Source organism: Buteo buteo, chromosome 2 (assembly GCF_964188355.1).
Source record: "Buteo buteo chromosome 2, bButBut1.hap1.1, whole genome shotgun sequence".
Taxonomy (NCBI): Eukaryota; Metazoa; Chordata; class Aves; order Accipitriformes; family Accipitridae; genus Buteo; species Buteo buteo.
Genome location: NC_134172.1, coordinates 4071323 through 4086306, shown reverse-complemented (window position 1 = coordinate 4086306; position 14984 = coordinate 4071323). Strand labels below are relative to the sequence as shown.

The window sequence follows — 14984 nt, the reverse complement described above, 5'->3', positions numbered from 1 at the left end:
ACCAGCCTGAGAAAAGTGTCACATTTAAGCAGACACACTAAGAACAAGATTCTTCTTTGTCCAAAATTGTGCTCCAACATGCCTCATATATACCAAAAAAGCTTTTGCAGTTTTGTTGGTATTGACCTTTGGCAATAGCCAGTGCAAGCTCTAAAAGGAATTGACTTATGTCATGACATAGCTGAAATACAAAATTAATTCAAAGAAATACTTATTGGGTCTAGAGGGAATGTACCCTTCTTGACCAGCAAGCTATGGCCCAGATTAGCAGGGGGGCTACAGAGATCGTTTGCTTAAAACAGGCGCAGGAGGAAAATCCAGCGCACCTCAGATCACTAAATTTCAGAGTTCACAGGTGAGAGGAGGGAGACAACAGCTGATACCTGTCCTCTGATGTCATTTTAGCAGTACGAAGCCCAGCATCACGATGTCAGCATTTGAGACCATCATCTGCCCTATTTCCTAGGTGTGGCCCGCCTGGAATCGGTCCATAGGTTATACCAGGTGGGATTCAGTTCACCCAACATTGGTGGACTCGGCAGTGTGAGGTTTACAGTTGGACTTGATGCTCTTAAGGGTCTTTTACAACCTAAATGGTTTTATCACTGTCTCTAGTGTGGACATCTCCAGCTGGGCAAAGCACTGGAGGTCCCAGTCAGTGGAGACAAATGGGCACTTCTGATGACTGGTTCTTCTCGCCTGTTTTGGATGCCTCTTTAGAACAGGTTGAGCTGCATGGCTGCCACGGCTGCAGTGTAGAAGGGGTGGACCACACCATGGTGGAAGGGTCTGTCCAGTCAGGTGAGTCCCAGAAGAGGTGAGAGGTTTCTTCCTTTGCCAAGTTGAATGCCTGGAGTTGCAAATTCAAGCAACCTTGCACCACAAAATAAAATCCTTTTCACTGTTATTCATGTAATTTTCAGTATTTCAGATGATCAGCCAGAAAGCTGATCTTCTCAGCATAAACTCACCTGCAAGCTGGTTGACTGGGCTGGGGATCCTCCGCTGGCTCCATCCTGAAGCAGGTGATACTTCATATCTGCCAAACCACAAGGTGACAGCTACAGGCACCATGATGACATTTTGGCCACCAGGCTTGACCTAATAAAGCAGAAGAGGCAGGAGGAAGGCTTTCCAGGCCCACCTCGGGGTCTCATGTAGGAAGTCTAAAACGCTGATATTTAAGCCTGAGCTTCTCACCCCAGTCTCCTTCTATAGTCAATAGAGGGAAATGGGCACATCCAGAGGGCAATTCGCCTCACCCTAAAATAAAAAAGACCCCAAGGTCAGTCTGAACAAGACCCTTTGGAAGGGATTACTCACGCACCGCTGTTGGTTATAGGGGGACCCCAGCGTGAGGAACTCAGATGCAGTCATCTGACTTTTAGATGCTTAAAATTAAAAGATACCTCCCTGTCCCTCCCCACCATATCACATGAAGGGACCAGACCCTCCTTTTCCATGTGACTCTGACCCCACACCACAGGACTGGGGCGGGTGGAGAGGGAGCATCCTTCTTCATCTCTGAAGGGAATATCAGACTCTTTCCCACTCCCTGCACTTGGGGCAACCTGCATCTCTGTGCTGAGGACGGGTGGGGGCTCAGCTACAGCAAAAGAAGCACAAACTGAAGGTTAATGAGAAACAAATGACCTTCCTGGCAAATCAGAACCTGATTATCCCAGCGGATCACTCCGCTAAAGCAACTGGGACTTCACGAGCTGAGGCCACGTGTGTTTAGGTTACCTCCGGAGCCCTCGCTCACGGAACGTACGATGAAATCCAGTGTTTCCTAGAGAGCTTGGGCGGGTTTTTTTCTACCTTACCTCAGGAACAGGTTTGTAAGATCATCTCAATTGCATAAGAAGCTGATATTGGCTGAATCACGCCAAATCAAGGAAAAGCTGTTTCCTACCACACAATTCCAACAGTGGAAAGTCTGAATGTCTCTCCGTGCAGTGAGATGATTTCAGCCCGAGCTGGACTCATTACAGAATCAGAGAGACTCCTGAGCTCTGCATTCGTTTATGCTCAGAGGCATTCACTAAAAGTTCATCTCTTTTCCCAGTACCAGGAAAATCACTTCACTTGTCAGCGAGACAGAGCCTTTTTGATCAACCTGAGACAGGGTGTCTTACAGTAAATATCTCACTGCCTGCAGCAAGGTGCAATCTGTACTATTTTCCAGGCTTGATTTCCTTTGTTTTCCACCCTCAGGTTCTTTCTTTCACACAGCAGCAGTGCAGACTGGGACAATTCACACTCAGTGGGAGCCCATTAGGTAAGTTTTCAGCCCCTGTGAGCCTTTCTACATTTTTTTTTTTTTTTTAATCTTCAGAAAAGAATGAGAGCCAAAGAGAATAACCTTTGCTGGACAACTTTTTGTTTGCATTTGTCCCTAGATGTGCTCTAGGCACTTCTGTGTGTAGGCTGGTGGAAATTTCAGCAGTCAGATCTTGATCTTAGTCCCACGTGTGGGAGACAGCCCTGCCCGCATTGTACTGGGATTTGGAACATTTGTTCTAGGGAATGGAGAAGAACAGTGGAGAAGAACAGATGATACCAACCTATGATACACTCATGTTACCGTGTTGTTCTCCTAAATGAGCAATTTCAAAACAAAAGGAAAAGCATTCTTAAAGAGTTCAGATGTTTTGATGACATTTTTGAAAGAATCTACTTCGACCCACACAAGCTTTTAATTTTGAAAATTTCCTTAATTGCTCTATTGTTATCTTAATGCTCAACATTTGATCAGAGCACTTTGATTCAAATGAAGTGCTTTATTCTTAGAGTTGCCAGTAGCTCAAAACGTCACTTTCCCTAATTACTCTAATTGCAGAGGCAGGGCAATTTGCCTGCTCAATGCAGAAGGTATCAAATGGCCTAGAAGTCAGAGCTGAGGCACACAGGTCACCATGACTTCCCAACCGGGATAAAAGGAGCATGCAATTCTATAAAGTTTGCTCTTGTGAGAGAGGCAATGGAGATGGACACGAGAGCCAGGGTTCAATTCCAGATCCTCCCTTAGGCTTTCTGGGTGGCATCCATCTCAGTAGGCGTAGATGCCTCTATCTGAGCTCCTCACCCCATATAACATCAGTCAAGGGAGCAATTCACCTCATCCTAAAGAGGACGTATATATAGGTCAAACATATTGCTCCCTTGAAGTACCAACTTCTCCCCTAAATCCATAATCGGAGCCTAGGGATATAATTTAGTTGCCTGAAAGCAGGCTTCTAGTGCCATTTGGGACCCACAGGTCTCTCCCACTGTGTGTCTAGCTGCCACTGCAGAAGACCCTGAGTACCTTGTAGGTCCTGCCAGCCCCATAGAGATGTCTCACATACCCCAGGTCATGGAAAAAGGCACTAAACACATAGGTTTAGTCAACTGAATAGAGCTCATCACAAACTTCTGAAGATGAAGAAAACAATAATTCCCTTAGCAGTTTGCTCTAGTAAGTGAATCACCCTCACCATTGATATTTTTCTCCTTGCTATGCTGTGTTCTTCTCTAGATTAAAGAACCCATTAGCATCCAATATTTCCGTCTCAGTGATGTACTTTTAAAGACAGCAATCAATCCCCCTATTGACTGCAGCAGGGTAGATAGAGTTTGTGAGATCTTACTGTAAGACCTATTTTCCAGTTCTGAAATAATTTCCATGAGTGGTGGAAATAGGCAGAGTGGGGCAAAAATAATCTTTGAATGGAAACTGGAAATTCACAGGACTCAGAATTGCAAGTGTACAATAAAGCCTTCTTAAAAACCAATTTCCATTTCCTCATACCATCATTCCTAGCACTGAATGTCATTCTTGCATTCAGGAATGAATCTTGGTCCATACAATGCAAAGAGTTTCCCCTTACCTCACATCTGCTCTTAGCTATCACAAGGCAAATAATCAAGGTGAGCTCTCTAAAGGAGTTTCTAGCGCCTTCTACATCAGGCAAAACTGTTAGCACATGAAGTTCTGAGTTCCCTTGATGCCAAGGGCACTGGGGAAAGGGAGCTCTGCTAAACCAGCCAAATAGTTGAAGGGAAAGTCATTTGTTAAGTCACCCATATTGTTGACTTTTTTATTACCATGCTATCGACCTCTACAGCTTTCAACAGGAGGAACAGAGACTTTTATTACAGGCATCAAGTAATGCAGGGAAGTAATTATGTTAATGAACAAGACAAACAGAGATTTGTGAGGCAGAATCAGGGGAATTGGCTCATGCAATACATCAGAGCACATTTTAGCAGGGCACAGGTGACAAATGTCCTCCTGACTGATGAAGGAGGGAACTGAACCACCAATCTCAGGATCAGAGGTGCAAGCAGTTATTGCTGCTCGGAAAAAAAAAAAAAAAACGAAAGAAAAAAGAAAAAGAAAGAGAAAAATAAAAGATAAGGATTGTAGAGTACCTTGCCAGAGACCTGTAAAACATGTGCCATCCATGGGTCCAACCTCTAAATTTTATCTGAAGGTCATAAACTTGCTGGTACGTGGCTGAATCACACCCAACTGCCTAAAAAACATCATCAGAGACTGAACTACCCTCTGGAAGTATCTGCTTCTCTTGACTGATATAGAAAGAGCCTGGATGACTAATTGAAAATTAGCAGCTATCTTTTAAACATCTGACATTAGATGAAATGTATTTTCCCCCTACTCTTTCAGTAGGAAAGATAGGATGGGCAGAGAAAAGGAGGGTCCTGTTATACAGGCTATTTGGACCACCTCAGCTTAGGAGTATGAGTATCTTACTGATTTTCTAACTGACTTTTTTTGTGTTTGTTTTTGTTTTAATGAAACATTACAGACTTAACTTTAGAATCTATGCTCCATAAAGTCTTCTCCCATTAGACAGCTCTTCCCTCTCCTGCCTGGATGCAGAAGAAAGACTAATGAAACTAATGAAGACTAAAGTCTTCTCCAGGGCACGTGCATTTCAGCAGCCCCCTGCTCTCCTTCTTTGTCAAAAGTTTCCTGACAAATGGGATCCAAAGGAGGCTGAAAATCATCTTTTTCCCAGCCTAACCCTCCACAGCAGGCATCACATCAAGTCCAACCGCTCCAGCTGCTAAGTGGGAGGAGGACTCTGTGCAATCCCTTGCACTCGCCTCCTGCCGGCCCGTGCCACCCACGCAGAGCCAACGGAGCAGCCCACGGTGGTCTTGCTGTCCCCAAAGCTCCCCAGCATCCACGTCGGGCTCCCAGTATCTTAACAACCTACTTTCCATTCCCCGAGACTCGCTTGGATGAAGGGGGTCTGCATTTCATGGGGCTTTGATGAACAGCGCATCTCTCTCTTGTTTTATTTCATAGAGGATACTTTCAGGGTGTACTGGACACCTCTGGCAAAACAGGCTGCCTGGGGGCACTTAAAAGCCAGGTGAGGAATTAGTCATGGTGAAGATTTTAAATGTATGAAAACTCTCCTTCTGGCGGACTAAAAGCTACACACTTGGTCTATTTTTAATGCAGCTGGCAATATATCAGCATGAATATAAATACAATGTTTTAAAGGGTGACAAGTTATAGAACAAGTTATCAGTCCGGAGTTAATCAATGTGTTCTTGGCTTGTGCCAGTGTGAGTTGTCTTAACCTCTTTCCTCGCTTCACATTTGCTCCCTGCTGAAAGATCACCTGACAAGTCACCATCGCTCAGCTGATGGATGGCAACCTGTCCACGGGTCCAGCGCAAAGGTTGTACTGTTCAGATCCCTGCAATTAAAGCTAATAAACACCCGTAAGGCCATAGGAATGCAGGACTTAAGCATGTCAAAATAGCTCATTCCTATAAGCCTTAATGATGGTAGCATGATTGAGATGAATCATTTTAAATCCAGAAGTGCAATTCTGAATGTCACTCCAGTCCTGTGTCTTATACTGTTGACTGAGGTGTAAGTGGGTATCTGAGCCGTTGATTGGGAAAGACTCAAAAATCATTCTAGACACAATGGTGCCACTGGACAACGCTGGTTACAGAAGCGTACATGTCTTAACCAAGCTGGCACATGGGACTGGGACATGCTTTAGATCTATTTTTGTAGAGAAAATACAATAGACTATATTGCTATGATGTTGTGCTGTGGCCATCCTCTGCTCACCTAGAGGCTGGATGCTCCTAGAAGCTGGGCTGAGCTTGGGTGAAGCATCTTAAAAAATCACTGGTCCCTGGATGCTGAACAAGGAGTTGCTACTAAACACCAGGCCAAAGGTACGTAATGGTTTGGAAAGACTGCTAACTATTAATAGAGTGTGAGAGAGAAAAGGGGGTAGGTTGTCTTCCTGACAGCACATCAGCCTTTGGGTCAGGTGCTATAAAGCTGTCATGTTTAAGAAAACATTACCTTCTAACCCAAGTGGTTTTACAGGTGTAAAATGCTATGGGAGAACCTGGTTTAAAGTTCTCGTGTCCCACTTTTCCTGGATGGAGGAGGACATTCCCCACCACAACTCCACGTGGTGCTGGGGGAAGGTCTTCACAGGGCCAGGGCAGTCTGACCAGACGTCACGGAGGCCAGGACATCACCCGCTGTGCACAGACCAGCCCTGGGCACAGAACTTCACGTAAAGGACACGCAGGCTCTTTCCTCCTCCTGAGGAGGACCACGCTATGCAGGAGTCCCTGACGTCCCTCCCCGCCGGGTTCAGCCCACGTCAAGATTTGAACGCGCCTCCCTGTCACCCACCAGGACACCTCAACGCTCAGCATCCACGTCTGGCAAAGAAATTGAGCGTGCCGACGAGAAACCGCCAAAGTCGGGAATCACCTGAGAGCAGGCAGCACAGCTTCTACCTCAACCATAAATCCTCCTCGTTTGGCAGGAGGGATGTGAGCTCTGATTTCCTGGACTAACACTAGCAGTGAAAAATCAATTACACTGAGGTCCTTTAAACTTATCAAGCAAATGCATTAGGAGGTATATGCTGTCTGGGCATACACAGAGGCAGGCAGCTGAAAAAATAAGAAAAAGGGGTTGCAGAGTTTGCTCCTGATGGATTTCAAACATATATTCAGAACAGAAATGAGGGTTATACTAGCGTTCGCTCTCCAGAGAATAACAGCAAGAGGTGAGTAACTGAGGAGAGCTTTGTCTACATCCTGATTTTTCAGGTTAAACAAGGAGCCAAGACAAATTAAAGGAATTAAAAATTATGTGCTTTTGGGGGGTTATTGATTAGGGCAAGAAGTCGACTGTGGCCATTTCAACCTGAAAGATGTTTTCCTGTAAGTCACCACGGCGTTACCAGCTGCAGGGATGCTGCTGCGCTGGCACGTGTCCTTTTGTCAGGAGTGTGCCTCGAAGCCACAAACCCCGTGCTGAAAGCTGGCACTGCTGTGGTCGTCTAGAGAGAGAACCGATGCTCTGACACTTGCCTGCAGATGCTGGCATAGATCAAGGCCTCGCTGATCTAGGCACAAACTACATAAAGTAACAGAAAATTCCTGCTGAAAAAAAATCTCCTAATCCAAATATAAGGTAGAAAAATTGAGAGGAGCATGGTCTTCTTTTACAGACTGGAAGGTGAGGCGCAGATGGAGTGTAGGATTCCCCCAAGGTCACTTAGGGAGTCAGTAACAGAACATGGGAGTAAATCCAGATCTCCGAAATGTGCTGCTCTACTGAAATCTTGAATGTCCTTCTTTCCAGACATGGCACACACATGAAACACAAGTACATATCCACGCTTTGAAAATGCAGCTGCACATCAGCTGAGTTTCTCTTAACATGATGGGACTTCCCTGAAAGAGCAGGGTAGCAGAAGCTTGTGTTGGATCTCTGTAGTCCAGATGTGGCTTGGAGGCCAGATTTTACTTGTCGGAAAAAAGAATGCATTCAGAGGGGAGGTGAAGGCTGCAAACAATGAGCTCTTAACCCCAGAAACAAGCAGTTTTATAGAAAAAAAAATTGAACTCATAATAGGGAAACTGGGATATTGTAAGGCAAGATTCTTGCTGTCACACATAAACATAAAATAGATGCTGAAGACCAGAAATGCTATCACTTCATGGATGCAAAGAATTCAAGTACCATTATTTCTGCTTGACTTGCGCCTGACAACACAATTTTCCTCCCAATGCTTGTTAATGCCAGCATAAACAGAGGCCCACCACTGACACACACTAATAATGCTAATAAAAAGCATGGTTGCTTGGCACACAAAGATCCTTCCGAGAGCTCCTAATAACTGAGAAGCTGCTGCTATTACCACTACAGCCTTTATGAATGTTAGTCAAAGCACCTCTAAACGGAGGGAGTAAACTGCAAGGGAGCCATATCATCTCGGTTGACTTTATGGCAGCAATAACTTTTCGGTTTCTAATCCACCATTATTTCAAATGAGAAACTCTCTTAGTTAGAGCTCAGAATCTCTCATTCCTTTGTCACGTTGCCCTTCATTTTACAGCAATTCGCAGGTGGTCACGTCACTGGGGTATGTGATAGTCCAGAGGTTTTGTGCACTGGTCCCTACAATGACCCAGTGACTGAGGGAAATGCCCTTTCCCAGATGATAACATGTCTGTAGTTGTTTGCTAGGTCCTGTTCTCTGACTCTGGGGCTGATAGATTTACATCCAAATAGAAGAAGTTCATGCTTCTACCCATCCCTCACATAATCACCCTCATGACCCTCCACTCACAACCCCCATCTTCCCAGACCCCCCATCTTCTCATTTCCTCCCTGCTGATGCAGCCCAGCCCTGATTTATAGGTACCTTCTGCTTCCACCAACTCTGAGAGGCACAGGCTTAATCACAAGGGTTGGTTGGGGCATTTCTTTCTCCCTGCAACATCTTTCCTCAATCCTTCTGTTCAACTAAGACTTTTTCCTCTAGCCTCATGCCCCAGCGAGCATCCCTCCTGTTGATGCTAGCCAGAGGTCCGCCTTTGCTCAAGACAGCCTTGTAAGCACTTTGCTACAGGATGAAGGTTAGAGAAAGACCAAAGTGATTCTGATGAGAAATACCTGCAGTTACAGAGCCTCAGGCTGCAGCCTTGACAGATCTAAGACCTCCTTAGCACAGTACTGCATTTATTTATGGAATTTGTGATACACTTCAGGATAAAAGGTGCTATATAAATGGAATATTGCTAGGAATTATTAAAGATTCGGATGATGCAAAAATCAGGACTTTCAGCGGCTTTTTGACTTCATCCCTTATCCCCTTCCCTGTATCACTGCACCCTGCAACAAATGCAGGGGTGGGCAGAGTAAGGAAAGGTGTTCAAAGGATACCAAGGGGAGCGGTTATGTCGGTTCAGTTTGTGGAACCTGTTAAAGAAAAAAAAGTGAAAGTCTCTTCTCTTTCAAATGGGACTAAGAAAAGAAAAAAAATTATTGGAAATTATTATAAGGCCTGGGCAACACAGTGTTTGTACCAGTGTAACTAGTGATGGAAGTGGACATGTCTTCTATGAAATCTTGTCCTCCAGAGCCCCTGTGTTGTGAAAAGGGCCAGCATGGCGCCAGTTTGACCAGCATAGTTAGTTGAGAAGGGCCAGTATGGTATGACCATCTACAAGAAGACATTTGAGCTGCTGGTTATACCCATTTTGGTTGTGCAGTATGCTTTCAATACACCAGCATAGCCCCTAGTGTGGGTGCAATTACAGCGGTGTAATTACACAATTTCTGCTGTGTGCATCAAGCTCTGGTGATGAAACATAAGACCTCAGGCTATAGGCAAATGACAAAAAGAAAAGTATATGGCAAAAAGAAAAAGTCTTCCAGATCCAGCTGTGCTGGTGAAAGATGACACAAACCACCCCACCATGTTTCTTCTCCCACTTTGGATGAGTCCACTGGTGGTTGGCCAAGCTGCTTGCATGGGCCCTCCAAAATTGCTGCAGGCAAAATCAAAGGGATTAGCTCAGCTGAAGTGATTTAGTAGGGAGTTCAAGGAAAACACACTGCTAAACTGGAGCAGCCTTAATTCTCTCTCAAGATGGAATGAAGCATGTAGGCAGGTGACTATTCCCTTGACCTGGGAAGGCCTGGGGGAAATGTCCATCCACAGTCTCCTTTTACAGAAGGGGCACTTTGGTGGTCTGAGTCAGTGTGTCTGTTTTCTGCAAAATCAGATCTGACTCTTATGAGAACAATGTGCAATATGCACCTGCATAGGTTGGGTTTCCTACATGGGTTGGATTTTCCTTCCCAAACTTGCTTTCGTCAATAGAAAGTATTTTTCCCCTACCTGAAAACTTCTTTTCTTACTGAAGACCAGTCTTTGAGAGGAAATTCTCACCCATGTGTTATGGTCACAGTCTTACACTGTTGTATCTCCTGTGTACATTTTAGTCATTTCACAATATTCAAGAAACCTCTTGGTGCTCTCAGGTGCCAGGCTGCAATGTAGCAGGAGTAACAGAGACCATCACAGAGGAGGTGTTGGGAAATAGAGTGATCTCAAAAACCTGACCAAAGCTGACAAATGACAGTAAGAAGCACTTAAGGTCCTTACAGTCCTCATAACCGAGGGCTTCACCAAGTTCAAACCTTTATTTTCACAACCCCTCTCTAAAAACAGTATGGTACTCACTTGGCATAAGAAACTGAGGTCACGTAACCTCTCCAGTGAAATAGGATGTTTCTATACCAGTAAACAAATAAAGGCACAGACACTTCCCAGCGATCATCCACCTTATCAGCATGGGCTGTTGCTCGGTAAAGGGGTTTTCAGAGACTATTTGATGACACATGGGAAACTGTAGGGACAGATCTGGGCTACACCAAAATGAAGGATAACAGCAAAGAAGAGATTCACTACAGTAAAGAAGACATTCACTACAGTAAAGAAGACATCCAGTGCTGGACAACAGAGTGGAAAGAGAGAAGAGAACTTCCATGAGTGAAGGGAAGGACAGCCCTGGTCCTTCCCAGAGACATCAGCTCGATGCATGCATGTGAAAGCACTGAGCAAGCTCACCACAAGGTTGTGTTCTGTGTTTCGGGATCGTGGCTTATGAGTACATGTGCATGACTGCAATAAAAGCTTGAAACACCCCCACACTTCTCTTCTTATCTAAATGTTTTTGTTTCTCGCTCCGAGGTAAGCAACATATCCCCAAACACCATGTTGATGTTGCTGGTGGGTCAGCTGCCAGCGCTGTGCATCGGGCAGCTCCCCGGTCACGGAGGAGGGTAAACTGCGGATGTAAAGATGTAACCAAGACCCAAGCACAGCTGTCAGATGACATAACCACACCGTTTCAGAGCAATCTTGGAGCCATTTCCTCCAGCCGTGTTTTCTGACCACAGCTTTAAAATAGAAAGCAGACATCCTCTTGCTATTGAGAAAAGAGACTGTAACTTTGAAGACTGGGGCAGGGGGGAGGAGAAACAAATAGCCCACTTAAAAAGAGAAAGGCAGCTGACAAGAACTGATGCTGCCCGAGATATGAAGCGGCTCGCAAAATGCTGACAAAGCTCCCGCTTGTCTCGTTGCTCCTAAGACTGATAGAAACCTCCGAGAAATGAGCCTGCCCCTTTTCTTGAGGGGGACTGAGGCTGGCAGTGCCCTGAGTTCAGAAACGACACCTCTCCAGCAGTCCCCTGGAAGGATGCCCCTTGTTTGGTCCCACAACCTGCAAGTGCAACAGCTGAGTTCAGCATTGGGGCTTTCAGCTGCCTGCAGCATTTATTCACCCCTCCTTGTCACACACTTTAGCTGGAAGAGATACACGCCGCTTCTGAAAATCGTGGTACCAAAGGGATATGAATCAACACGTCCTGAGTCCTGGGGTCGGGACAAACCCTCCTCACCACCGCTCCTTCTTGCTGCGGAAACCTCAACAGCACTCAGTCCTCCTCCTGAGCGTTGCAATAGGGACGTTTCTCTCCTAATGCCCAAGTGAGGGCTGGCTATGGGAGCAGAAAGAGCAAGCAGCTTCATGCCATAGCCCGCTCCTCTCCTTCCTCATCCCACGGTGGAAGCAGCCTGGCTTTGGCTTGTATGTGGCAAAAATCCAGAGAACCCTTGACCCAAAAGCCACAAAAAGTTTTGGCCAGAACCAGGCTGGCCCTTGTTCTGCAAAGGACTGGAGAAACACTGAGCATCTCTCTCTGTACCACCACACAGCCATGTGGCTGGGATCCAAGCAACATTTCCTAGGAATTAGTGGACAATTCAGAAAAGGCACCACCGGTCCCTTCAAGCTACCTCTAATCCCTGGGAAATGCAGTCTAATATGAGGATAACTAGTGCTACCCCAAGTTAAATGAGCCGTGGCTCTAAGGGATTTACTTTTGTACAGAGCACAGCTCAGAAGGAAGCATGGCCCAAAGATGCAAGTGGTCAAGGACAAAGCCATGGGTGCAGTAGGAGAACATCTCGCTGTCATCCAACACCGCCATAATCCTGCCCCTTGTCAAAGCTTTCTGCACAGTGCAGGTGTAAAGGATATCATTCAAAACCACGGGGCAGAGATATACTAGAACACTGAGGACGCAACAGATAAAATTTCTGGCACCGGCTCTACGCCACTGCATCCCTCCATCCCAGTGAAGGAACCTGGCACCAAGCCTTTGCTGGTCCTGGTTGTGATGTAGGTCACAGGGCTTTCCGGAAAGCAAAGAAATGAAGATATATCTTTTGGCCATGACCATTTAATAACATTATCAGAGACCTGCAGAGCTGTTCATCAGCCGTTTGCCTTTCTTTGGCATTCCCAGTCATAAAAGCCTAAATCCAGGCATCACTCTAAGGCTAGGCAAATCCTCCCCGGTACAAGAGCAGCCCACCCAGTCTTCAGCAAAGTCTGACAGGCTAATTCGTTTCCAGACCCAAAAATGCTGAGGACAATTGCTTTTTCCCTACCAGCAATAAATGCCTCCAAGCCATGATACCCTGGACATAAGCTATAAGCTATGGTCAATCAACGTGAGGTTTTAGAGAGCTCATTCTCCTTTTTTTCCCCCTTGCAGGCTGCGTAAAAGTGACAACTTTGGTTTTGCTGAGGGCATGAAGGGAGCGAGGCCACATACACACTAACCAGCGAGGTACACGCAGCTCCTATTCAGGCTGGAGTTTGATCCAATTCCCTTCCTTCACATACACCATTAATAAATTCTTTTGATCTCACAGTACCCATCAGATGGGCTTTTGCAGACCATGGTAACAGAGCAAAGAAAAATGACAGTTGTTCTTCATTTAGAATATAAAAAACTGGACATTTTCAATGCACTTCAGAGCTGTGAAATCACTCGATTTCTTCTTTTGGGCTGGTTTTGCTAAAGAGAGCAACAGAAAGACTAAGAGGAACTTCTGAGTTTCCTCCTAAGTGAGAATGCTGCCTTTAATTATAACAATCACACACATCGACGAAACCCAGTGCAGCTCCCAGGAAAGTCAAGACCAGCTCTCCCAAGTCATCAAGAGGAGTGGAGCAGATCTGCAGAGCTGAATCTGCATCCAAGGGGCTGTATCCCAGCTGATGCAGAGGGAAAACAAGCTCGTTTCAGCTCCCCGCCTTGGCTTTTCCAATCAGTGTGTGGCAGTCTGGATGTTTAAGAGGTCCCACCTCAGTCAGGATGATGTCAGTAATCACAGGGACTTATTTGCAATTTGAGCCACTTTCTATTTTGCTTGAAAGAGTTAAAAATACCACAAGCAGATGCAAATGGAAACACGGATCTCTCTAAGAAGTCATTTACATGGCCCAAAGGTCACACTTTGCAGTCAGAGGACAGTGATGCAGCTATTTTTAAAAGACTGCTGAGAAAGAAAAAAAAAAAGAGAGAAGATACAGAAGCTGATAACCACAAGGATGATTCATAGACATGAGAAAATTCCTTACAAGAGCTAAGAACTGAATCTGTTCAGTTAACAGAAGGAAAAGTTAAAGGAAACTTGACCGAGGTGTGTAAATGCCTAAGGGGAAGCTAACCCTGGTTACTGGTGGGCTCATTAGCAGGACAAAAATTAAAGAGTGGAAACTAAAGCTGGACAAATTTAACTTGGAAATCAGAAACACATAAGGGGAATGGAGCTGGACTGAGTGAAATGGCAGGTTCTTCCTTTCTGACACCTGCAGATGCAGAGAGGCGACTACTAAATGAATATGCACGGGTTAGGGGTTAGCTAAATACAATTTAAGCAGAAATAACCAGGTGAAAAGCAGCGACCTACTTCATACGGTCCAGATGTTGCACCAGTACCTCCACTGTACTAGACCTGCCTTTGGCTCACAGAAGAGGCACCAAAGTGTTGGGATCAAACTTTTCTGAAGTATTGAGAATCTTGTCATGGTTGCTGGGTTATAAACACATTTCTGTGTTTACATCAGGAATAACCTGGTGAACTGCTCCACTATACATTTATATCCTTTGCTGAGCATTTGGCATTCTTTGTATAGTCCCCCTGCCACGGCAGGCTTCTGCCTATCCAAATATTTATGTGGGTGTCATCACCAGAGTGTCTGAACATTTACTTTTCTTTAAACAACCTACCCTTAGGTGAAGCAGTTTTGTTCCTGGTCTTGAAGAACATCTACATAGGGATGCAAACCTGGCTAGAGCACTGTCACTCATGCTATAACATAAGCCAGGCTTTTTAACAATTCCAAGTAGCCTGCATTCCTATTTTATTCCTTTCAAGAGAAACCAGGTCAATTCTGTTTCATGCTGCAGAGACTGCCTACAAAATAAAAAAAAGAAGAAACCCTGTGGTGAATATACTTAGTGCAGCAGTGCCGCACCTGACTGCATCCTTTCCTTACGTCCTTTCTCTGGGGAGAAACACTATAAACTGGCCCCAGTATTCAAGACATGAACAAATCCAAATTAACCCAGTGGCAACCTGTAAAACTTGTGGTGCCTGGGCTTTATCTGGGCACCAGAGCAGCACAGGGACAGTATTTATCACTGACGTACCAGCAGCACCATTTCTGCCCACTGACCCATGAAGACTTCGAGAAGTAATCAGGAAAATGGGGTGATGGCCACGGCTTGGTGTCAGCTTCAAGGTCAGCTAATACAG

The 14984-nt window shown here is 45.3% G+C and overlaps 1 protein-coding gene across 1 annotated transcript in view; it reads right to left on the bottom strand.

Annotated features, from left to right (window-relative positions):
* Window positions 1–590: 590 nt before the first annotated feature.
* SEC22C (SEC22 homolog C, vesicle trafficking protein) overlaps window positions 591–14984 on the bottom strand; it is a 64289-nt gene continuing 49895 nt past the window's right edge. The window contains exons 12-13 of the transcript XR_012652676.1: window positions 972–1263; window positions 591–850 (exon numbers count right to left, since the gene is read on the bottom strand). The gene's annotated coding sequence lies outside the window, so the exon portion shown is untranslated. The remainder of the gene's footprint in view (window positions 851–971; window positions 1264–14984) is intronic.